Source organism: Zootoca vivipara, chromosome 11 (assembly GCF_963506605.1).
Source record: "Zootoca vivipara chromosome 11, rZooViv1.1, whole genome shotgun sequence".
NCBI classification, from domain to species: domain Eukaryota; kingdom Metazoa; phylum Chordata; class Lepidosauria; order Squamata; family Lacertidae; genus Zootoca; species Zootoca vivipara.
In genome coordinates, this window is record NC_083286.1 from 34,474,519 (window position 1) to 34,499,694 (window position 25,176).

At 43.9% G+C, this 25,176-nt stretch overlaps 1 long non-coding RNA gene across 1 annotated transcript in view; it reads right to left on the reverse strand.

Moving 5' to 3' along the window:
* The window catches only part of LOC118076861 (uncharacterized), a 48,005-nt gene that overhangs the window by 7,875 nt on the left and 14,954 nt on the right, over positions 1-25,176 (reverse strand). The window lies entirely within an intron of this gene.

The window sequence follows — 25,176 nt, forward strand, 5'->3', positions numbered from 1 at the left end:
GTGACACAGAGAGTTGTAGTGATAATTAAAACAGGCAGTTTCCCCACTCCTGAAGAAACCACCATGAGGTGACACTTACTGTAAGTGGGTGGTGGCAGCAGAGAAAGGGGAAATGGGACACACACACACACACCGGGCTACTAGGCTATATGACAGTGTGGCCCTGGAGAAGGGGGCCACTCTATTGTTATACCATTCACATCTCCTGCCTTCAAATACCCAGTGTAAGTTCTTTAAATGAATTTAAATGCAGGGGTTCTCATCCCCTGTCAGCTAGTACAAAATGCTTTCAGTTTAATAAATAATAATAATAATAATAATAATAATAATAATAATAATAATAATAATTTATTATTTATACCCCGCCCATCTGGCCGGGTTCCCCCAGCCACTCTGGGCGGCTTCCAACAAAACAGAAATTCTAAAATACAGAAATCCATCAAACATTAAAAGCTTCCCTAAACAGGGCTGCCTTGAGATGCCTTCTAAAGGTCTGGCAATTGTTGTTCTCTTTGACCTCTAGCGGGAGGGCATTCCACAGGGTGGGTGCCACTACCGAGAAGGCCCTCTGCCTGGTTCCCTGTAACTTGGCTTCTCGTAGTGAGGGAACCGCCAGAAGGCCCTCGGAGCTGGACCTCAGTGTCCGGGCAGAACGATGGGGGTGGAGACGCTCCTTCGGGTATACCGGACCTAGGCCGTTTAGGGCTTTAAAGGTCAACACCAACACTTTGAATTGTGCTCGGAAATGTACTGGGAGCCAATGTAGGTCTTTCAGGACCGGTGTTATGTGGTCTCGGCGGCCGCTCCCAGTCACCAGTCTAGCTGCCGCATTCTGGATTAGTTGTAGTTTCCGGGTCACCTTCAAAGGTAGCCCCACGTAGAGCGCATTGCAGTAGTCCAAGCGAGAGATAACTAGAGCATGCACCACTCTGGAGAGACAGTCAGTGGGCAGGTAGGGACTCAGCCTGCGTACCAGATGGAGCTGATAAACAGCTGCCTTGGACACAGAGTTGACCTGTGCCTCCATGGACAGCTGTGAGTCTAAGATGACTCCCAGGCTGCGCACCTGGTCTTTCAGGGGCACAGTTAACCCATTCAGGACCAGGGAGTCCTCCACACCCGCCCGCCTCCTGTCCCCCACAAACAGTACTCCTGTCTTGTCAGGATTCAATCTCAATCTGTTAGCCGCCATCCATCCTCCAACCGCCTCCAAGCACTCACACAGGACCTTCACCGCCTTCACTGGTTCTGATTTAAAAGAGAGGTAGAGCTGGGTATCATCAGCATACTGATGGACACCCAGCCCAAACCCCCTGATGATCTCTCCCAGCGGCTGCATATAGATGTTAAAAAGCATGGGGGAGAGGACAGAACCCTGAGGCACCCCACAAGTGAGAGCCCAGGGGTCTGAACACTCATCCCCCACCACCACTTTCTGAACACGGCCCAGGAGGAAGGAGCGGAACCACTGCATGACAGTGCCCCCAGCTCCCAAGCCCTCTAGACGGTCCAGAAGGATGTTATGGTCGATGGTTTGTGAAGTGGAAGGATTCCACTCATTTTTCTGAACAAATACTTTTCGCTTCTTAACTACATTACAGCGAATCACCATTGAAGAGGGCTTGCCAGATATTGCACAAAAGATTGTATCATCTCAGTGTTGAATTTGAATCAGGTGTCCCTTAAAGCAATGGTTCCCCAACTTTCCCCCATCAATGACCACTTGAAAATTGCTGAGAGTCTTGGCAGACCACTTAATGGTTTTCCTGCCTGTTGTAGCAATTGTAATCTGCATTCTCATTGCTTCTTTTATTTGCTATGTATTACAATATGAAATTCACAGAACTGAAATTGCAGTACAATGCAGTACAACGAAAGAAGTAAAAGAAGCAATTAAATACAATTAAAACTTAGTATGAATATTGAAAGCAATAGATGTGCCATCTCCCGCCACAAATCCACAGACATGCAACGGGCCACCTGAATAAAGCTCATGGGGCTGTAGCAGTCTGTGGACCATGGTTTGGGAACCCCAACCTTAAAGATTTCTCAAGCCACATGGAAGCTACGTGTTAACATAGCCAGGGGAACATATTGATGGCCTGTACAATGGAGTGGGACAAACTGGGTGCAATAAGCGCATAACCAGATGAGTCTTCTTATTTTCCCCTCACCAAACAGTAAGAGGATGTAATTTTTAGTAAAAGGGGCTAAGCAGCCCCTTCACCACTCGTCTTCCACTCTAACAAACCATGGGGGGGGTGCTTTCAAGCACCCAATACAAACGGTAGGAAGACCTGTTGGCATCTATAGGACAGAACAAAGGCTGAGATTGTTAAAAAGGAGGGAGCTGTGACGATTTAGGCCAGAGTGGACCACAGCACTGGAGTCACTAACTTGGAAGTTTTGGGTGCTTGGGAGAAGCTTGTACAGTCATACCTCATGATATGTCTGCTGCGGGTTGCTTTTCAGGTTATGGATGCACCAAACTTGGAAGTCCTGGAACAGGTTACTTCTGGGTTTGGCGCGCCTGTAACCTGCGTGCATGCGCAGAAGCGCTAAATTGCGCTTTGTGCATGCGCAAAAGCGCCGCATTGCGTCACTCGCGTGCCCAGATGTGGCGCTTCAGGATGCGGCCTTTTCATGTTGCGAACGGCCCTCCGTTCAGAGGTACCACTGTAGTGTATTTAGTGGCTTGCAGTTGTAAATTTTCTATCTTGCATTCGTATGGTTAAACTTTTTGAAGCCTAAACACAAGCAGTTCAATAAAAGAGAATAATAAGGGAGTGGGGGAAATCCATTAGGATTCCCCCCCCCCCATACATACATATTTTCCAGCGAGAGAGAAAATTATCCCACTGGAGTAAGTGCTGTTTGAATATGGAAATATTTCTTAAAACCTCCATGGATCAAAAATGTATGTGCTATTTATAATAAGCGTCACATTTCTCTTCCCTCAGAAAACAGTTCAATCATACTGGGAAAGTGAAAGTGGGTAGCTAAACTGGTAAACATATGGATATATACTGGAAAAGATTTAATAGGCAATTCCAAATGTAGCTGGTATTTTAAAGACAAAGAGGTGTGAACTCTCTCTCTCTCTCTCTCTCTCTCTCTCTCTCTCTCTGTATTCTCAAGGCACTGAAGGTGAACCATATTGGAAAGTAATGAACACTCTGAAAGAATGGTAGCAACAGATAACAGTTCTAGGGAAATTAGAATAACAAATGCCTCCATTCTCCATATGAGAATCATGATGATATGCTGGGGTTGTAGATCAGGCACAGCTTTGTATTTCCCTATCTTCTTTTCTCATTAATGGTGACAGTTTGTTTCAGGATTGTTAAAATAAGGAGCAAAGGCTGGGAAGGCATTTCTTGCATCTGTCACTTCTAAAGAAGACTTCCCCGTTCATTTCATTTGGCATTTTAAATATCACCGGTGCTTCAGACATTTCTGGTGTCAAGATGTAGGAGGCCTCTCCTGCTGACAGCCTCCCCCACCGCTACCACAATATATTCAGCAAAGAAATGCAAATTATTGTGTTTCTGCCGAGAAGGAGGGTAGAGAAGCTCTGTCAAGCGCTTCTTTTTATTCAGCTTCAAGAAGATTATAAAATGTAGGGCACTAGGTTTGCTGATACACTTATTTAGTTGCACTAAATGTGTATATTCTTTTCATCATTCACACGAAACACCCACATTTTGTGGTATATGCATGAGGCACAAGGAACTTTTCTGTCTCTGCACAACATGGTCCAGGAGCAGCCCTAAGAACATGAGAGCCCTGGACAGCGGCTGAAATCTGCACTTGAGTGGCAAGACCCACTGAAATGAACGGAGCAAACTTCGTCGTGTTCATTCATTTCAGTGGGTATACTCTGAGTAAGACCTCATTGAATACCACCCCATGTATCTTCTCATGGTGTCCACGATGCCTTTCTCCACCCTATACAGTTTCTCCTTCATATTTTCCCCTTCTCACCCACCTCTTTCCTGTGCTGAGTAACAATACTTTTCTCCCAGGCCTACCAAACCTTCCTTTGACACCACGACACTTTCCACCCCCTAAGTAGCCCTGAAGTTCCCACACGACCCTTTTCTCTTGACATTATCATCTTCTTTTTTTGCTCCGAGGATCCAGGTTGCCACCCTGCCTTCCTCTCAACTCTTATTTCCTTCCAAACCTGGAGATATTTAGGAAGAGCTTTCTGTGGTTGCCTAGCAACCATAACATGTCAACCCAAACCAAGCTCTGGGGAGATCCAGCTAATCTGTATGCTTAAGATGGCAGCCAATTTCCCTGCATGAATTGCCCATCAAGCAGAAGCAGCACGACAACAATGGCTCTCAACAGTTGACTTGCCCTGACTACTGAGGGAAGATGAAGCCCTTTCTTCCCATTTGCTGGACACTCCACAAAGCATCTCTTTACAAAGCTTTCTATCCACAAATGTGTAAAATTACATTTCTTTGCAAAGATTAATTCTTCGCAAAGATTAATTCTGGGGGGGGAGGGGGGAGAACCTAGACAGTTAATAATGTAGTTTGAGCCAGAAAAGCCTATTGTTCCTTTAAAAAGAAATCACAAAGGTACAGTAAGGCCAGATCCAACTTTGTGAAAGTGACAAAGCCTGATACGCCAGGCATCAACCATTGAAACAGCAATGGTTTCCTCCATCTCCACCCCACACCCCTTTCCAGTTTCCAATTACCTTCCAGAAACCCATCTGGTAGAAATGGAACAATAAATTTGTATACAGTCTTGTCATTTTCCTCATTCAGCCATTTCCAGGATCTGTCTCAGCAGAACAGAGCCTGGGGAATTTATTTCAGACTGCTCCATGGAAAAAAAAAAGGGAGGAGGGGTGGGATGAAGAATTAATGACAATTGTTTCTGTTTGGCCAAGACTTGGCTCTGTTGCCTTTGAACTGTGTCTGAAAACCAATACCTTTCTTCTTTATTTCCCCCTTAGGACCGTCATTTGGTCTGCTTTCAGGTGCTTTAATGAGAAACAAGCCTCTGTCGACAGAGTTCAAGGGCCATGATTAAGTGGCTGGTTGACTGGGTGCCTATTGGGGAAGCGAAGGGCTGCTTGTCTAGCGCTGTGCCTCTTCAGTGCCATGCAACTGTTCCCTGATGCCGCAAAATAAAAGCGACATTCCTCACCCCACCTACCGTAGTTCCCGTTTGAGCTTTTCTTCTCATTTGCACAACACTTTTAACTTTTGTACCTGGGAAAGAAGCCTCGCTTTATCAACTCCATGCTAAGCTTGACACTTAAGATGTTGTAAAGGGGAAGCCAGCAGCAGCCATTTTCTGGGAGTGATCAATCCAATACCTAATCCTGTCCATAGATGCCCATGATTTATATTAAAGCATGTTTATCATTCTCTCTAAAATGGCACTCTAGACTGCTAAGCTAACAGTGACTTGAAGTCTCTGGCTCAGCTAGCCTGCTTGGGTGATGTGGTCTGCATGCAACTTTCAATTCTTGCCTTGTGCTCATGATGCAGTTGTTTGGGTTGCCATATTCCAAGAAGTGAAAATCTGGACGCAAAGAAATTGTTGACTTTTTTATAGAAAAATCTCATTATTTTTTTGCTTCCTTTAGAAAAATGCCAAAGTTGTTGAACTTTTCTGGAAAAAAACACCCCACGATTTTTCAAGGACTAACTACCACTTTTTGGAAATTTCCCCCACATGTCACTTCCACCCTTAGCTGCCAAGTCTTCCGTTTTCCCTGGGAAACCCCCATTTTTCCAGCTGTCCCCAGCCGAAAAAACGGATTTTTTTGTTTCCCCCCGGTTTATTCTGGCACGGTGGCCATTTTGGAACTGGGCGGAGCATGCTCAGAAGCGACTTTTGATGCTGCTCTGCCAGTTCCAAAATGGCTGCAGCGTGACTTCTGGTGCGGCAGCCATTTTGGAACTGGGCACAGCAGCATCAAAAGTCACTTCTGAGCATGCTCCGCCCAGTTCCAAAATGGCCACCGCACTACTTCCGGTATGCCAATTTCGGCCCGGTCCCTTATTTTTCAGAGAGGAACTTGGCAGGTATGCTTCCACCACTTCCCACATTTTCCTCCAAGGAGCTCAAGGTGGTGTATATGGTTCCCCGTCTCCTCATTTAATTCCCACAACAACTCTCTGTGAGATAGGTTAGTCTTAGAGTCAGTGACTGGTCTAATATCACCCAGTGAGCTTTGCAGCCAAGTGGGAATTTGACCCTAGTCCAACACTCTAACCACTATACCAGGGGTCAGCAAACTTTTTCAGCAGTGGGCCGGTCCACTGTCCCTCAGACCTTGTGGGGGGCCGAACTATATTTTGGGGGGGAAATGAACGAATTCCTATGCCCCACAAATAACCCAGAGATGCATTTTAAATAAAAGGACACATTCTACTCATGTAAAAACATGCTGATTCCAGGACCGTCCACGGGCCGGATTTAGAAGGCGATTGGGCCGCATCTGGCCCCCCGGGCCTTAGTTTGGGGACCCCTGCACTATAGCATCCTGACGCTCATGAATGGACATATCACTTGGCAGTTGGAGACTTGTAAGCACCTACAAAAGCATTTTCTGTGGGCTCCATGCTCTTTACCAATGGGCCCTCGCCCGTAAGTGGCAAGTCTTGACTTTTATTTCTAACAAGCTCTGCTCTGGGCAGAGGCGTAGCAAGCCCAGGTGGTACCTGGTGCGGATTGTTTTTTGTCACACACACACACACACACACACACACCGCTTTGCCGGGGCACTGGCAAAGCTGTGCCCTCTTGGGAACCATGGCTCCCATCCGCCCCCCCCCCTCCCTGGCTTGCTGTAAAGCGGCAAAGTGGGAGCCGCTTACGACGAGCCATGGTGGGAGGAAGGCTGAAAGGGGGGCCCCTGACTCGCCATAAGCAGCTCCCACTTTGCCGCTTTACAGCAAACCAGGGAGGGAGGGAGGGAGGGAGGGGGGAGCCATGGCTCCCGTCCACCCCTCCCTGGCTTGCTGTAAAGCAGCGAAGCAGGAGCTGCTTACGGCGAGCTGGGGAGGGAGGGAGGGAGGGAGGCTGGGAGGGGTGGGATCCTCTGCTCGCAGCTGCAGCGGCAAATGGAGGATCCTCTACATGTGGCTGCGGTGGCTGCTCGCACCGCCAAGGCGGGGTGCCACCTTGTTACCCCTGGAGACGTGCCACCGGGAGCGCACTGCCCCCCCCGTTGTGGCGCCACTGGCTCTGGGGTCAGTCCCAGTACTGGTATTGCTTATTCCAAAACAATGCAATCCTATCTAATCCAAATATTCAAGATATATATGACTAACTTTTATAGCAGAGCTTCTGTATTTATTTCTTCTACTGAGTCTTCTCTTCTCTGTAGTTTTAGGAACAGGAGTGCTGTTCATTCTCCATTCAGCATAGCGATGCCCATATCTATTTTCTCATTATGTTGATCCAAGGTTCACCTACAACTGTTAAGTGAGGAAGTTCTTAGACATCAAGGATTCTCCTTGGACTTGGATGACAGGGATTTATGACTCTTAGAGGATTAACTCCATTTGAAACCTAGCCAACAGTTTCAAAAGGTGTTCATAGAGCTAATTCCTTTGTCAAGCTATAAATAAAAGCCAGCTGTTCTGTGGGGCTTTAGACAATTTCCATATCTCGCAGTAATTTTGTGTGCACACACCTGCCTCATTCCTCTTTAGTTATTTTCCAGCTGTGCATCCTATTTAGTAAACAGATACCTTTTTTATTTAATAAAATATATATTTGCAGGCTAAATATATATTGCAAATATTGCAAATCTACAGACAGAGCACAATTTTAGAAGAGGGGAGAATGATGTTATATGGTACTTAATATGTGCATGTTTTAAGGCTCAATTCCATACTAATAAAGGAGGGAATAACTGCATGGCTGAAGGTAATGAAAAAGCCAGAGGTGACCAGAACAATAACATTTAAATGGAGCAAATATGGAAATTCAGTCAAGAGGGAGCTATGAAAAATGATTGTTTTTCCATCAAGAGAGAAGCATGAAAGATGTCTTTACAAAATAAAGTTTACCGCCCTGATACACCACCAAGTAGCAATATGTCTATTATCATGGCATAATCTTGCAGGTTGGGTATTTTAGATTGACAACATTTGATTCGAGGATTACATTCAGCTTTACCTTACCATACACGTAAAGTGTTTTGGCCTTGTATATGTTATAGCCAACCAGGAGACTTCACAGTAATGGCCCAGTCCAATGGGGTGGGTGGTGGGTGGGATGTAGCTCATAAATCTTAAATCACTACAAACATTTGAAAAACAAATAAATGTGCTTTGTGGCTATATTCATTCATGGGAAAGGCTTTGGAAGCATACCCTGAGGAAAAATATATACCCATTGCCTTGTGGGACTCTTCAGAGGGTAAATCCTACAGAAATCCAGAGTGGAGTTCCTAAGACAGTTGGATGGCGCCTTGTATGCCTCCTTCTGGCAATACCCCTGCAGCCAAGATGGTGCCAAATGTACTGTACTGCTTTCCTTTGGCCCACATCAGCAAGGCTGAGAGGGGGAGGGTCTTGTTGTCTGGGCAGCCCAGGACCTCCGTATACCCTGCTGCCCAAGTTTGCGCCCTAGAGGGGTTAACTCCATTGTTTCTCTAGACCAGACACCCCCAAACTTCGGCCCTCCAGATGTTTTGGACTACAATTCCCATCATCCCTGACCAATGGTACTGTTAGCTAGGGATCATGGGAGTTGTAGGCCAAAACATCTGGAGGGCCACAGTTTGGGGATGCCTGCTCTAGACAGACGGATGCTAACACCACCAACAACCCCATATATCAGAAACAGCTTCCTCACTCTAAAAAATTTGGAGCTTATTGCACCACAAGTTTTTAACCTCCTTTACAAATCATCTCCCTGAATACAATACACATCACATCAATTTATTCATGGCGACCAAAAGAATGCTACTCAGCAGAGCATCGCAGAGATAATAAATGATGACACCCATGAAAAATCCTAAAGTTGCTGAGTCTGAACAAGAAAGCAACTTGTATAATAAACTATTCTATTAAATTACATTTCCTCTCGACTAGGAAATAGGCTCACACCAATCACATGCTTAAAATCATTACTAATTCATTTTAATTAATGTTTCCAATACTTGTGACAAGCAGGCGATCATTAAAGCAAGGGGACCCTGGAGCTGGCTGCGTTTCTCATGCTGTTCATATTTCATGCTTTAAATTTATTATACACCCCATATTTCTTTACTGAAAAACATACAACATGTGCCTTGCCTAAAGGTTCATTTGCTGCATCCATTAAACACCACATGCCCCCTGGTATGAAATTATCTAAAGAAAAAAAGAAATAGTGGGCAGGAGAGAAGAAGCATGATTTATCTATATGAGATCTTGTTTCTACCCAATGATGCAGGCAGCATAAATATTATTGTCAGGTGAAATGCGACGCACTAATCTACCAACTCCCTTCAAAACAGCTATGCAGCTGTTTCACACAATACACAGAAGCAAATCCAGGTTTGCACTGAATGTCTCCTTAGCAGGGAATACCGTTTCCCCAAAAATAAGAAGTACCCATAAAACAAGCCGTAGCAGGATTTCTACGCATTTCCGCAATATAAGCCAAACCCCGAAAATAAGACATGGACAGCTCGCTGCACTCAGCCATCCCGCACCGTGCGGAGCCCTTCCTGCTGGAATAAGACCCCCCCCCAAAAAAAGCCATAGTGTGTCTTCTTGAGGAAAAATAAATATAAGACAGTGTCTTATTTTCGGGGAAACACGGTAATGGTCATTCCTGATTCCCTGACAAGGGTATCTGTGTGGTCAGGGTCGGATTTAGGTTTGATGAGGCCCTAAGCTACTGAAGGTAATGGGGCCCTTTATATGTCCAGCTGTCCTTTGTCAACAACAAATTGTCACTGTTTTTTTGTGTTGAATATATGCTATATGGTAATTTATGGACCTAATAGGTATCTAAAGCCACTTGCACGTAACAAAATACACTGTTGCTGTATGTAGGTTTTATTTTATTTTATCTTGTATTTTGGAAATGTACATCCAGGGTTTTTCCCCTGTTATTTTTTTTGGGGGGGGGGCAAGAGAGTGGGGCCCTAAGCTATAGCTTGCTTAGCTTATACGAAAATCCGGCACTGTACGTGGTGTGTAGGTTTGCAAACACATCTGTTGCATCCCTCTATCTTTAGATATACACTTTTCCAACCTCTTAAGTACACAGCCAAAAACAGTGTGTGGAAACTGGCCATTTAATGACTTAACACCCAGCCTGGGGTCAACAGCAGCCCCGTGTCTTGTGGGCAATTACAATGACACCTGCCTGGTGCTCATAGGAAAAGGCTCTGTTGCCACTGCTATCCTGACCCCCTCATATCTGACAAAACGAGGAGAGCGGGAGAAGGGAAGGGCTATCTGCCCACATGGGAGTGCTACCCATCAATATATGCCTTCTCCCCCAAATAATCTGGAGCGGCTCACAGAAGTACTGTACTCTTGGTTCAGCACAAACAAAATTCCATACTACAAATGGAGATCCATAATACCCTCAAACATTCCTCAGATGAAAATAGGGACATTCTATTCTACATAAGGAAGCTTCTCCCGTGTTTGATCTTCTCACACATAGATGTCATATAGACATATACATCTGTCACCTTGAGCCAATTACAACCTCTCAGCCTAACCTACATCGCAAGATTGTTGTAAAGAAAAAAATACATGTGAGGGAAGGGATCATGTCCAACACCTTCAACAGATAAATGGAATGAAATAAAAATTTAGCTGTAAGCTGCCTTGAGTTCCTCTCAGGGAAAAGGTAGGAAACAGCAGCAGCAGCAACTATGAGAATGTTTGGGGTGTGGGGTGTGGGATCTGATCTATCCACCACTTTTAAATGTTCTCTGAGATGAGGAAGGAGGGTAAAAGGAAAACCGGTATGTTCTGGACTCAAATCAGAAACAGGGATGGCTTCTATAATTCTGGGACTGCCACTGGAAAATCGGGACTTGGAGGGTATGGAGGTTGCATGGACCTAGGTACTAGGAGAAAGCTGGGAATGGAGTTTCCTGGGGTGCTCAGACAGATACACCAGGGTCCCTTTCAAACACCAAAAGACTATCCCTAATTCTGAAAGGCTTGAATCCAACACCCTTTTTGTACTTGGCCTTGCTACCTCAGCATTGTTTCAGGGCAACCAACAAAGCAGGCAGATCAGGAAGATGGTTCCATGTCTGCACTACAACCAAGAGAATGGGATTAGCATCAAGCTGGAAGTCTTCCAAGGCCATAGTGTCCATAGGCTAATGCAAGAGGCTCACTATACGGAACAGACAATTACCAGAAGAGAGCCTTCAATAAAGGGCTCGATAACATTTGAAAAGCAACCTACTAGATGATCTGCCACTTCCCTAACATGGTAGGATAATTCCAGACTAAGAAGATTGTTGACAGCAGCTAATTACATCTGAGTTATCTGGCCGTTCCTATGGAGCAGAGAATATATTCCTTGGTTGTGCTGCAATGCAAATTATTAATGCATGCTCTCAAGACTATCTGCTGTACATCAACACGGATTTCCCTCTCTCCAGAAATGGCCACCTAAATTACATACATAAATCTTGCTGGTGGGCCTGTGCAATGCACCAAGAGGTGCAATGCAATAAGAGCTCGATTATCAGCCATTGCTTCACTTTCCCTTGTATACAAATGCATGTGCTATATCTATGGGGCATGCAAATGGAGAGACCCTGGGCAGGTTGTGACACTGAGGCCCAACAAAAGGAATTCTGCACCCGCTGTTTGAGATAACATTGTGCTATGAGGGGTTGGGTTTTTTTTAACCCATCTGTATCTTCATTTGCATGTCCACTGACCAGAGTTTCATACTGTTCCTTTTTTCATCTGCTGTTGAACTTTCCTTGCTCTTTTCTCAGTTTTATATTAGTAACTATGGAAACATGAATGTAACAAGGGCAGAACTTAACAAAAATATATTATACGATGACTTTTGAAAAACTGTTCAAATCTCTGACAGCCAAAGCAGATGTGACACAGGAGATCTGCGATTGTTGCTTCCAACTTTAAAAACAAAAACAAAAACTTCAAATCAACTTTAAGGGGCTCCAGTTACCTTTCCTATTTTCTGACTTAACTCTTCCGTAGGTAATGGTTATGGCCCTGTAACAAAACATATGCTGATTCCATCTCAGGTGCTGGCAGCGGAGCCCAGGGCACGAACCAAAGGCCCCACTCAGCAGAATGGGATGGCTGACCAGAAATAAGCCTGACAACATTCTGAAGTAAATGAGGAGACACCATCTAAAAAGCCTCATGCCATGTACTGTAATATTAATATGTCCATTGCCTAAAATTACCTAGCTGCACTAATGGGTGTAAAGACTGGGAAAAGTTCTGGAGAACCTCTGCTAGGCCCAAGTGCACCATACTGAAAGATTAGATCAGGATGAGGAACCCTTTGCAGAGTGAGGGCCACATTCCATTCTGGGCCACCTTCCAGGCAGTGGGCAGGACCAGAGGCAAAAGCCGGTGAAGCAATGCCATGTAAAATTTTACCTTTGTACAATTTCTACACACATTCACACAACCCTCTCTCTGCTCTCCCACCCAGAGAACTAAGAGGCACTATCAGAGTTCAAGGACACATTTCAGCCAGGCAAAAACACTTAGGGAAGGTATGAAGGAGAGCTGGTGAGAGGTGAGCCTAGTGAGGTGTGTTGTCATAGTCTCGTTGCTGAGCAGCAACATGCAGAGCCGAGTGGAGTGGGAGGCCAGCCAACCAGAAGAGTCTCTGAGGTGAACTTGCCTGGAGGCATCCAAAGTCTGCATCCAAAGTCAGGTCCAGTCCTAGGGTTGGGTGAACAGCAGCCCATGTGGTCAGATGGTCCAGGGGTTAGGGAATCTGATGATCGTGGGGTCAAGATGAGCAGGAAGCAGCAAGGTAGGACCAGAAACTACAAGTATTGTTACCAACATGAGACTGCTGCTGGAAGCTCAGCTTAAGAAGGCTGAAGCCAGCTGGTTCTCATCAGTGCCTTCTCCTCTGTGTCCTTGAAGGCTGATCAGCTGCATGTGGAGCCATTCTACCTTCTCCCCCTTCAAGCTGCTGTTCAGCAGGCCAAGCTGACTCCTAGCGCATGACTTGTGCATGGCGTGGCAAGAGTCCCCAGGGTCAGGCAGAGAGGCCTAACTATCACATTTGGCCTATCCCAGGACTAGATACATGCCTTGTTACTCTATGACAATGGTTTTCAGCTGATCCAAAGTGGGTTGCAACAGGAGCACTACCATCATGCAAATATATGGTAAAAGATTAAGAAATGGGTCGCCTGTGCTAGGGTTAGAAGCAATTGAGTTGCATCAGCAGGAGCTGGCTGAGGGACTTACACATAGAGTCATACCAAGACTTAAACAAATGCTTGGTTTAATGGAGAAAGTAAAAATAACAAAAATTTAATTAGGCTTACACAAAACACCCACACAACCAAACCACCCACCAAGAGCACACTGGGAAAACGCCCAGCACAGAGGCAACACACAACACCCCTGATATACCCTGCACCATCAGCTTCACAGCAACACCTGTCGAGCTGCTCCACAGCTGCAGAACTCCAATCACTAGATCTTTCCTGACTCTTAAAGGTACAGTGAAACAATAATGACACTTTCACACAATCATTCAACAGCCTGGTGCTTATTTGCGTTAAAAGTGGGCCCTGGATCTGAACAGTTTGAAGAAACTTGTTCTTTGGAATACTTCCACCACTTTATCACAAATGCCTATGGAAATCCTTCATGTTTTGTTAGCTTGCTTCCTTAACCAGCAGGTTGCTTTTTTAAAAATGATGAACACAAGAAAATGTGGAGCCAGGTGAATTTTGTTGTGATCAGGCTAGAATTTCATTGGATACTTAACAATTCCACCACCCACAATTTGCATGGCAATTTCTGACTTGGTATTCATTCCGCACGTAATAAAATCAATGTGCTTAGTCTGAAACTTCCATGTGAACAATATTGATTAATTATTGACTTTGTTACTCATTGTATTTCACCAGTGGTGAACAGCATTAATCTTCAAGAACAGCAACAGCAAATTGATAACGAAGCATATTAATCTCACAGTGACATTTAGAACCCACCCTCCTTTGGTGGGGAACCTCCTTCCTTCGGAATAACTTCTAAGTTTGGGTTTTAAAGTGCTGTGCTTCACGGGGATCTTTCTGCTGTGCATTTTTAAAGAGACATTTAAGTCCTCAATCCTCATATTTCTGAAGCACTCTCATCAAATTATCACAGCTCTGGGGTGCAAGAGAAATGAGAGCAATCAGTCACTATAATTAAATGTTCTATATTTTATAAGAAAATGCAGAGCGAGGGTTTGGAGCTCTACATCACTCAATAGCTGCAGTTTACACATGTCATACACTATCAAATCAACTCAGACAAGAGCTACTCTTTGTAGGATTTCTTCTCTGTTTAAAAAGCTTCATCGACAGGTGAGATGTTTACAAGGACAACTGGTCCTGTGTTCTGGATGGCTGCAGTAATGAAATACAAAAGCTTGTATTGTGCTGAGAATATGCATCTATTGTTCCCAATACGAGCGAGGATAACAAAAAGGGCAACTCTGTGGAGCCTCTAGGATACCACGTTTGCAAAATGTAGGGGATGTGCAGTTATTCCTGGCAGGGTTTTGAAAATAACTGAAAGGAAATTCTGTTTCTCCCTTTTCTCCTCCCGCCCACAATCTGGCGATCAATCATCTGTGTGATAAACAATTGAAATGATGGCTCATGCAAGGCCCTGCGAGGTGCCAATAAGATAAGAATTTCCCATTAAAAAGTGCTGCTGAAAGTTTGAGCATTGCAGAATAATTTGCTTTCCGCCTTCCGAAACAAAGGTGCCTCCTTTGTGCTTAATGTAGTATCTTGGCCCATTGCCCTTTTTTTTTTTTTCAATTTGAGGTTTATGCTGACTATATTTTGCTACAGATTTGCCATTTGTGGTTTTTTAACCCTAGGTGGAAGAGGGTAGGAAACTGGTGGATGTCCTCCATTAGTTGAATGGGAGGAAGGATATGTTATTGGGTAGGGGAAAAATATTGTTAGTGTAGGTCAGGCATCCCCAAACTGCGGCCCTCCAGATGTTTTGGCCTACAACTCCCATGATCCCTAGCTAACAGGACCAGTGGTCAGGGATGATGGGAATTGTAGTCCAAAACATCTGGAGGGCCGAAGTTTGGGGATGCCTGGTGTAGGGGCTTTCCTTTCAACTGGCTCACCACCCAGTTGCCAAATCACAAGGAAAGCTGGTTGGTCTCCATTAGGATTAACTGGGTTAATGACCTGTTAAAACCCTTTTGGATGCAGAGTCAGCAGGCATTTGGCGAAAGAATCTTGGTTAAAGAGTAGACTTTACTTCTTGCTATCACACACACCCTGAGGTGGTTGTAGAGTAAGAAAATAACAAAGTTTTATATTATAGGAAATACATAACTCAGATAGGAGAGCTTCTAGTCCTGGTCTAGGTATCTAGTCTGGAAAACAACAGTCATGCTTGCTCCTTCATTCTCAGAGAATAGCTTCAAGGTGGCCTCTCATCTTGAGGTCCAAAACAGGATGCAACCTGAGACACATCAGTCTAAATATCAAAGAGATAGAGAGGTCAAAAGGTGAAAGATATAGCAATAGTCTGGGAATCTGGAGGTCCCTAACTATGTCTATGCAGGAAAACCCCCCCCCCCCACTGCAAAGAGAGTTGCACTCAAACTTCCAGCCATCTCCCATGGATCCTCTCTAAATACGCGTTCCTCTCTAAAAATATTTAATCCAATTGGATAATATTGCTTTGGTATTTTCCAGTGCTTGAAGGGTAAAGTGCAGGTGTTCTTAATCATTTTAGATGCTCTTAATTAAAAGAAAAAATGTTTTAAATGTGTTTTGATTTTATATTTAAGTGTCTTGTTTTGCTAGTTGTGTTTTGCTGCCCGCAGCGGCTCCATTGGGAGGAAGGGCAGGATAGAGATCTAGTAAGTAAATAAAAATTATTATTATTAATAAAAGCCATGGTTCTCCACCTGTGTTCTTTCTTTGGGCTTATGAAAAGGGATTCCTGAGTGAGAAAAATAGTAATAGGCAAAGAAGCTTCCCTAAAAGGAAACTCACTCATCAATGTTGAGCTTCCCTTGCAATGTGTAGCCACAGGGGATGTTGGGTGTGTTCCTGAGTTCATACGGGGTGACTCTGGGGCAATGCTACTTTAATGAGTGCCAGAGACTGCTGCACTAGGTTAATAGTAACTCTTCTATTGTCTAAAGAAATATATATATACAAAATAAAAAATTGTCTAGTAGCACCTTAGAGACCAACTAAGTTTGTTCTTGGTATGAGCTTTCATGTGCATGCACACTTCTTCAGATAACTATACTACAGCTCTAACAAACACACTAATAGAGACCTTCTTGTGCTTTCAGTCCTAGTTCTATTTTCAGAGCCGTGAAATAAAAAAATATTTTTTAATTATTATTTTATTGATTTTTTGAATTATTACAAAGTAAACCAAATTATTTTAATTTAATACATTTTTTTAAAACAACAACAACAACAACAACCAGGGTTCCCACTCCCATTGCAAACACATGTCCATCTCTTCCTGTTGTTGCCACTTCATTTTTTCTTAACATCCACTTAAAATCTTCGCTAGATGTAAACCATTCTCGCAGCTACCCAGTATGTCTTCCTTACAAACTGCACTATTTTTATTTTCCATAAACATGAGCTTCTTCTCACATGTGTAGTCTTTCGAATCAATGTTCTCAGACCTGCTGTAAAGGGAGATTTGGTTTCTCTCTTTGTTCTTTTGTTTCATTCCTTTATTGTGGGTGCCAACCCAAAATGGTTGCCAATGGGCAACAAAAAAGAAGAGCTGCTGGTACTCCCTACAGGAGAGGACTGTTACAAGGTACCACTTTCTATAGAGTGTGGAGGATAAGGTATGGAGAGGTTACTGGTTCTTCTCCCTTTTTCTACTGCTGCTCATGGTAGCAGAAACCGAGGAGGCTGCATGAATTAACCATAGAAGAAGGAGGAGGAGGAGTTTGGATTTGATATCCCGCTTTATCACTACCCGAAGGAGTCTCAAAGCGGCTAACATTCTCCTTTCCCTTCCTCCCCCACAACAAACACTCTGTGAGGTGAGTGGGGCTGAGAGACTTCAGAGAATTGTGACTAGCCCAAGATCACCCAGCAGCTGCATATGGAGGAGTGGAGACGCAAACCCTGTTCCCCGGATTACGAGTCTACCGCTCTTAACCACTACACCACACTGGCCCCCTTCTATAGTACATCATGAGCCTCAGTGGGTGCCTGACAATATCTCTGGTCTTGAATGTACAGAATGAACTGAGCAGGTGTCCTAAAACATCCAGAATCCTTTCCTTTTTAAAATATATATATATATATATATTTATTAAAGATTTTCACACATTTTTGTATGTACCCAGAATCCTTTTCAGAGCTTTGGTGACAAGTCTCTGTAGAAAATAACTCCTGATTGTAGAAAGTTTGAACACAAAAAGCAGTGGCAGGATTGTGTCCCAAAAGGTCTAGCCTTTGGAACCTCAGTATTTGCAAGCTCTCCCCCCCCATCCACCCAGGAATCGGTAGTGTTGGCCCAGCAATGCTGTTCCTGTCCCTCCTTATCTTTTTCTTCAACAAGTTATTTAATTTCCAGACCCATTTCTCTTATTCCCTTGGGCAAGAAAATAAAAATGGGGAACCTTGTGAGAGCCGCATGAAACACACCAAATTTATTGAAACCCTGGTGTCCAGAGAGAGATAGGGGGGGAAACAATTTAAGAAACCATATAAAAATATATATAATGTAGTAAGTTGAAGCATGTGGGGAGGGAGCAGGGAGGTACAGTCATAAAAAAACAGCTGAAACAAAAGACACACATGAAATACTTATTCCAGCACACAGGGAGAAATAGAAGGAAATGAAGAATAGAGGGGGTGCATGTTTTTTAAAAGGTTTCGGCACAATAATGTCTGCAAATATTAAATTAGGCTGTGTTGCCTAGGAACCACACCCCAGGCATTGGTATATTAGGCAATGGAAATTGTACTGGAGAAACCTGAACAAACCAAGATTACAGGAACAAATATCTGCACTGCTAGTACCCAGTAATTAATATCTCTCTGTGCCCTGTTTTTATTATACCAAAATTGCAGCGCATGAAGTCCACTACTCCTTTAAATGCTGCTAACTTTAAGTACACCTTTAAAAACCTTAAGCAGCGACTGTATTCTATTATTAGGCAGCTTGTGACACCTTAAAGACTGATAAATTTATTATGGCATAAAGCTTTCATGGAAGAGAGTCTACTTGATCAGATACCATTACGCTGTAAGCCTGTAGGCAGGTTTGCCATTTAATAAACTTTTGAGTGGTGTGCCAAGAGATTTAATTGTTTTGAATTGTCCTGCACTCTTTTGATATGTAAGCCATTTTTCATGGGCTATGCCACAAAAGGGGGCCAATTAATACTTTATAAACAAACAAACAAATCACTTAACCCCCCCCCCCCACCAACAGGTTGAGTCCCAAAACTGGGATGTGTGTCTTCCTGGCTGTGCTCCTACACAAGTAATCTGACCCATGTGAGATTACAGAGTCCAAAAGATGCGTTTTTGGGGCGGGGGGCGGGGCTGTGCTCTCACATGAGAGCACAGTGCCCCAAAACACACATTTTGGGGCACCACATGAGATCATGGGCACCCAAAAAGTGCGAAATCATTTGAGATCATAGTGTTCAAAATGGTTGTGCTCTCGCATGAAAAAAACAGGATCTTGTTTTACTGAGATACTTGCGGGGTATGAAATCATAGAAGCAGTGAATAAATGTCATAGTGAAATACAGATCCTACTTCAAATATAAGGTAAAGGTAAAGGGGCCCCTGACCATCAGGTCCAGTCGTGCCCGACTCTGGGGTTGCGGCGCTCATCTCGCTCTATAGGCTGAGGGAGCCGGCGTTTGTCCCCAGACAGCTTCCGGGTCATGTGGCCAGCATGACAAAGCTGCTTCTGGTGAACCAGAGCAGCGCACGGAAACGCCGTTTACCTTCCTGCTGGAGTGGTCCCTATTTATCTACTTTCACTTTGATGTGCTTTCAAACTGCTAGGTGGGCAGGAGCTGGGACCGAGCAACAGGAGCTCACCCCATTGCAAGGATTCGAACCGCCGACCTTCTGATCAGCAAGCCCTAAACTCTGTGGTTTAACCCACAGCGCCACCTGTGTCCCTACTTCAAATATAGCTTGGTTTATTATTATTATTACTTATTTATCATCTTTGCATCTCACTCTTGCATTTCCCCCATTTTCTGCCTGTGAGATAGGCTACACAGAGAGATTGTGACTGGACCAGAGATCGTGTTTGGCCCAGTTTCTTTGACTCAGTTGCGATTCCCAGGTTTATTGCTTTATCCAGTAAACCACACAGCCTTTCTTTTTCACCAGAGCCCTCGTTTGTAGCTATTTCTGTCTTGCCTTTCTTTCTGACCTTGTCTTTTGCAGGCTTTTTGTGTTTGCTGCCTAATTAATACATGAACAGGTAATTATTGTGTTTTACCTCTTGAAGACTGCTTACCTGTAGCTTCCATCATGGAGATAGCTTAGTTACTGCAGCAAAACGAGAACACGTGGCTCTTCATCTCACACAGTGAGACAAAAGGTCTTGAGGATAGGCGTGATGGAGAAATTGACCAAGCGAATAAAGGCATTAAATAAAGTCCCTTCCGCCGTAGGAGGAGGGGAGATTGTGGGCACCCCGAGACCTCACACGTGCTGGGGAGATGGCTGCCATCCTCCCAGCCCATTGGCTGGCTCACGGACGTGGCGCTCCCTTAGCGCGTCCAATCCGGACGCTCCAGGGGTGTGTGGCTTGCCAATTTAAGCAAGCGCGCGGCCAGGATTCAGCTTTTCTTACCTGACCCCCCAGCCACTTCGTAGGGGGGGGGGAGGGTGCTGCCATCACCTCCACCAAAATGCAAAAGGGTACTCCCTTAAGGAGTCCGGGGGCGTGGCCATGTCCAAAGTCGTGGTAGGTGAGGGCCTAAGGCACGCCCCCTAGCGGTGGCCCCAGGGTGAGTTCCTAGTTGATCTGCATCACAGGGCTCACCCAACAGCGGTTAACCCTTCACAGACTGCCAGCAGAGCGGGCTGGAGTTGGATATAGACAGTTAGATCCAATGCCTAAGCCAATACCTCTCTACATCCGTAATCAATAAAGTTGTGGCCTTTCACACCCATTAACCTCATGCAATGTGTCCTGTGTCTTTATTTACTTGGGGAGGGATCGGGGTATCGCCACACAACACTCAAGACTCAGACAATGTTATTGAAATATAGCATCTATTTGTATTGTTTGATACCACAGACACCTGGCATCCACCAGCTACACGTGCCCATCTCTGGAGAACTGTTTTTTCTTAGCAAGGATGTTGCACTGAGGCAAGGAATAAAAGGGAAACGGCTAACTTCTGCTTATTCCTGCTTATGATTAATTCCAATATTTCTTTTTTCAAAAGTATTGAAAGCAGGATTGTGTATACCCTGATACCATCATGAGCACAAATAATCATGAATGCACAAAAATGACACTTTGACACCACCACCCCCCAATCAGTTGTGTGAGCTGCCTTCCATTCACATAATGTTGGATACAAGACCCCAGAATACCCAGGCGGATTTGAGGGCCTCGGGTCTTTGAATCAATATGTATAAGGAAGCAAAGAGTGCCACCATTTGTAGGTCACATTGAAGGCTACTCTACACTGGAAGCAATTGGGAGGCCGAGCAGACAGTCTCAAGGCCTCTAGGCAGGCTGTCTATGACAGTATTCTTCTCCATATGCTATTTCAAGATAAAATCATATTCCTCCACCACACAGGAGAATTATAAGGCTCCATCCTGACTACGGCCAGAATATAAATAGCCAGGCTTGCGTGTGCATTCTAAAGCAGGGGACCTTGACTAGAAAAAACAACAACTTGAAAGCAGATTTCATAGTAAGAATCTATTAGGCCAGATGTGAAATGAAAGGGAATCAGCTTATCTAATCTCTCCAGGAAAAGCATTTCAGCACAAAAGAGCATTGGACGTGAATGCCTGAGCCCAGGCTGAAGGCCAGTTTCCATAGAAGGTTGTGGAGAGAAAGACGGTACCTGATGATGACTGGAGATAAGGCCAGGATAAAACATGGAGACTGGCTGAGTGTTTAACCTCCTGGTTTTATAGTCAAGTCTTATCGCTTGGAAAAGAAAATTGAAGTGATTATATAGTACTTTGAACTAAATGGAAAGACAAAAGATAACAAGTGGAGGATTAGCTTCCCCTTGAAAGTATTCAACCTTATTAAATGCCTGCCAAGGCATCACTGGAGAAGACAACTTGTTCGGCTGGAAGGATGGGGGCAAAATCCCTGGAGAGAAGGAGCTAAAGTTTGATGGTTATGATTGCCTTTATTGTTGTAGATTTGTTCATCACCTTCTAAGCCACCATTTCAAGGTGATGTTACACATAAAACAATTACAGTGGTGCCTTGACTTACAAATTTAATCCGTTCCGAAGGCACCTTTGTAAGTCAAAAAATTCGTAAGTCGAAAAATGCCATTGGAAACGCAGTTTCCCATAGGAATGCATTGGAAACAGAAAAATTCGTAAATCGAAGCAACCCTATCTAAAAATTCGTAAGTTGAAAAATCCCTATCCCAAACTGCCGTGGTTTTCTTTCGGGTGTCGAGACATTTGTAAGCGTGCAGCCATTACCCCCATTCGTAAGTCAAAAAATTCGGTTGTCGAGTCGTTCGTAAGTCGAGGTACCACTGTAGAAAAATAGCAGGTGCTTTTGAGCCAAAACTAGAACCTTAACAAATGGCATAGCTGTCAAGTTCTCCCCTTTTAAAAGGGAAATTCCCTTATGCTGAATAGGCTTCCTCGCAAGACAGCTATGAAATGGACACTTGTAGTAAAAACCCACTTATTCTGCTGGAAAAGTCTGTTGGAACAAAAATATCTTCAGCTGCTCTGTTAAGTGCCAATCGTGGGCACCTGTTGAATATCAAAGGGGATGCTATTCCACAGAACAGGGGCAGCCACACTGAAAGCCCCAATCAGAGTTACTGTGGAGCAGGCTTCTGATATGTTTGGAACTTGTAGGACCTCAGCAATCTACTGGGTGTATAACAGATAGGGAGCTGTATAGCAATTTATATGTTAGTGCCAACACCTTGAACTTGGCCCAGTAGCAAATTGGGTGACAGAGCAAATCCTGCAAGCAAGGTGTTAGGGAGTGAGTCTTACAAAGATTTTGATGACCATGTGTGTAAATATTCCATGACTACTGTGTGTAGTGTAGGGACAGAGGAGAAATGTGGTTCAACTTGCATTTAGACGCAAACCCACCTCAACTGCACTTTGCAAAATGAGATGTGAACTGAAACACAGCCATTCTTCAAAATTTACACTTCTCTGAATTCTGAATTTTGCAATGCAGTTCTCCAGCCAAGTAACGTGTAAAAGCATGCATATATTGGGCTAAAGTGTGCATAAAAATGCATACATTTGTGAAAATGACATTTAATTGGGGGAAATTGCTTTGCAAAAATGTGCATATTAGGCAAAAGTACATACAAAAGTGTGTATATAATATAAGCTGTAAGTCACAAAATGCTGATGAATTTTCATGATGACTTAAAGAAATCACAAACTGATATAGCAATGTGGAGAACTGAACTCAAGACTAAAAAAACACCAGAACTTGAGAGAAACTGAAATTGACAAATTTGCCAATCCCTAGCATAGCAGCAGTTCAGTTGCAATCAGGAGAAGTTAATGGAGCAAAGCTGTAGGATTAATTGATAGGCATCTCTCTGGTGACATATTACAATTACATGTCTACATGTTGGTTGCCTTCATGTGTGTATATTTGTACAAATGATACTTGACTGTTCTTGTGTTTCTTGGGAAGCTGGTGGACAGTGAATCCTTATCTCTATAATTTGCTTGTCGTGTGCTGCCTGTGCCTTGATAATGGGACCAAACAGATACAGTTGCGCCTGTGTCCAATACATCATTTGTCATGCGATGGAGAAATTGGATAGATGCATGGGACAAGTGTCTGGTGATGGATGGACAATCTGAGATTCATCACTGCAAAGACAGCTTGTGACTGACTTGACAATGTCCAGATCATAGCTAAATGTTTCATGTAATCTGACCTTAACATATCACTATATCATCCATAACCAAATGGTTCCTTGAGCAGAGTGTTGTGCCTTTTCAATGTCAGGTAATTGGGGGGTGCCTGGGGGTAGGATCTGGGACAGCACCATTATTGGCTGCAGGTAGGAGATGAGTGACAACCCCAGGTGAGAGCTGGGACGGGAAAGAGTGGATAAACCCAGGTTGGGGTGAGGTTGAGTGCAGGGGAGAGAGCATGAATGTGTGAGCGAGAGGTATTTTGTGTGAGACAGGGCGGGTGTTTGTGCTGGGGTCTGTTTTGTGTTCCAAGTTGGTGGATATGTTACCCTGAGTTTGTTTATTATTTCAATGATTGATATACTAGTTTTCATATGAAAAGAGTGAAAAGTGGTTTACAAAGGAAATTGGAAAAAATACAGTGTATAAACCAATAACAAATGGATACAATAGTAATGATAAAACAGACAAAACATCAAAATCTATGAAACAGGATTGCACTCGCTCAATACCCATACAAATTCCACACAGGTTAACACACTCAAACCTCAACCATCCTCCACCTACACACCTAAGGTGAGGTTAGGATGGGCTGCTTCTTGAAATCCTGGACAGCCAGATGGTATCAATAGTATTGAGCTGGACGGACCGATGGTCGCCTTTTACCTGATTCAGTACAGGTAACTCACAACGTAGGCACATTTAACTTGTACACATTCAGCTTTAAGTGCTTGGCCATTAAAATAAAAATTAAAAGGGGCAAAGGGGGAATGGGTGCTCAGGAGGAAAAAAACTCTGGCCATCCCACCTGCCATTTCACCTAAGGTGTTTTGACTATATGCAGTTTTGGCTTTACGTGCGGTTCCTGGAACGTAACCCCCCCCCCCATAAGTTGAGCATCACCTATATAAAACAACTTCCTATGTAACTATTTCGTGGTAGTGAAGGAAGCTTAGTTCGCAAATTCCACTGCATCCTCAGCCAGCTGTCTGGCAGAAAAGTAGAGAGAGTTTTCTTGACATTTGTTTCAGCAAATGGGATGTTTGAACCTTTGGAAGCTTGCTGTGAATGCCATAGTTGTGGCAGGTCTGAATGGGGTGCCTGATTGTGCCCAGCCTTACCCACCAAATCGGATCTTAGCAGATGCACGGGAAATTCAAAGAGAGATTTTCCTACTGTGGACTTTTGGAGATTTGCCATGCTTGTTTAAGTTGGATTCTCTATCAAAAATTCAGACTAAAAAAATAACTCTGAAAAATTAGCAACATCTCCCGCCCCATCCTTCTCCCATAAAGATGTACAGCCTTTCTGGATGGTTAGTAAGATTCCTTGTCATGAGTGCAAAAATTATTTTATAACACGACAGCATTATTAGTGCAGGAAGGCACTAATTTCAATTAGCTAAAAGCAAACTCTTGCTGAATGCTAAAAAGGGGCAAGAAAATGACTTCATTCTGAAAATAAACATTCTCTAGTGCAAAAGGGAGGGGAAGAGAGATTTATACATCATTTCTTGAAGCCAACAACAGGGAAGGTTACAATCTGACAGATGCAGCGGTTAGGTGCGAATATACATCATCTTACAGTAGTAACTGAAAAATAGCTTTCAGTCCATTACACTATACTCCAAAATTTGTGTCTGAACTGGAACTTACTAATGAATCAGCAGTGTTCTGCTGTCAGTCATACAGACTTTCTATTACAGAAGCAGATTGTGGAGGGGGAAGCCATTAGCTAGAATGTCATTATTAAAAAATAGATACAATAAGGGAGCACAGAGGGAACAGGGACATGGCTGTTATTATCTCATTATAGAAATATATGAGGTATTTTGACACCCATTCAGCAAACAGATAAGCTTTGTGTTTGGC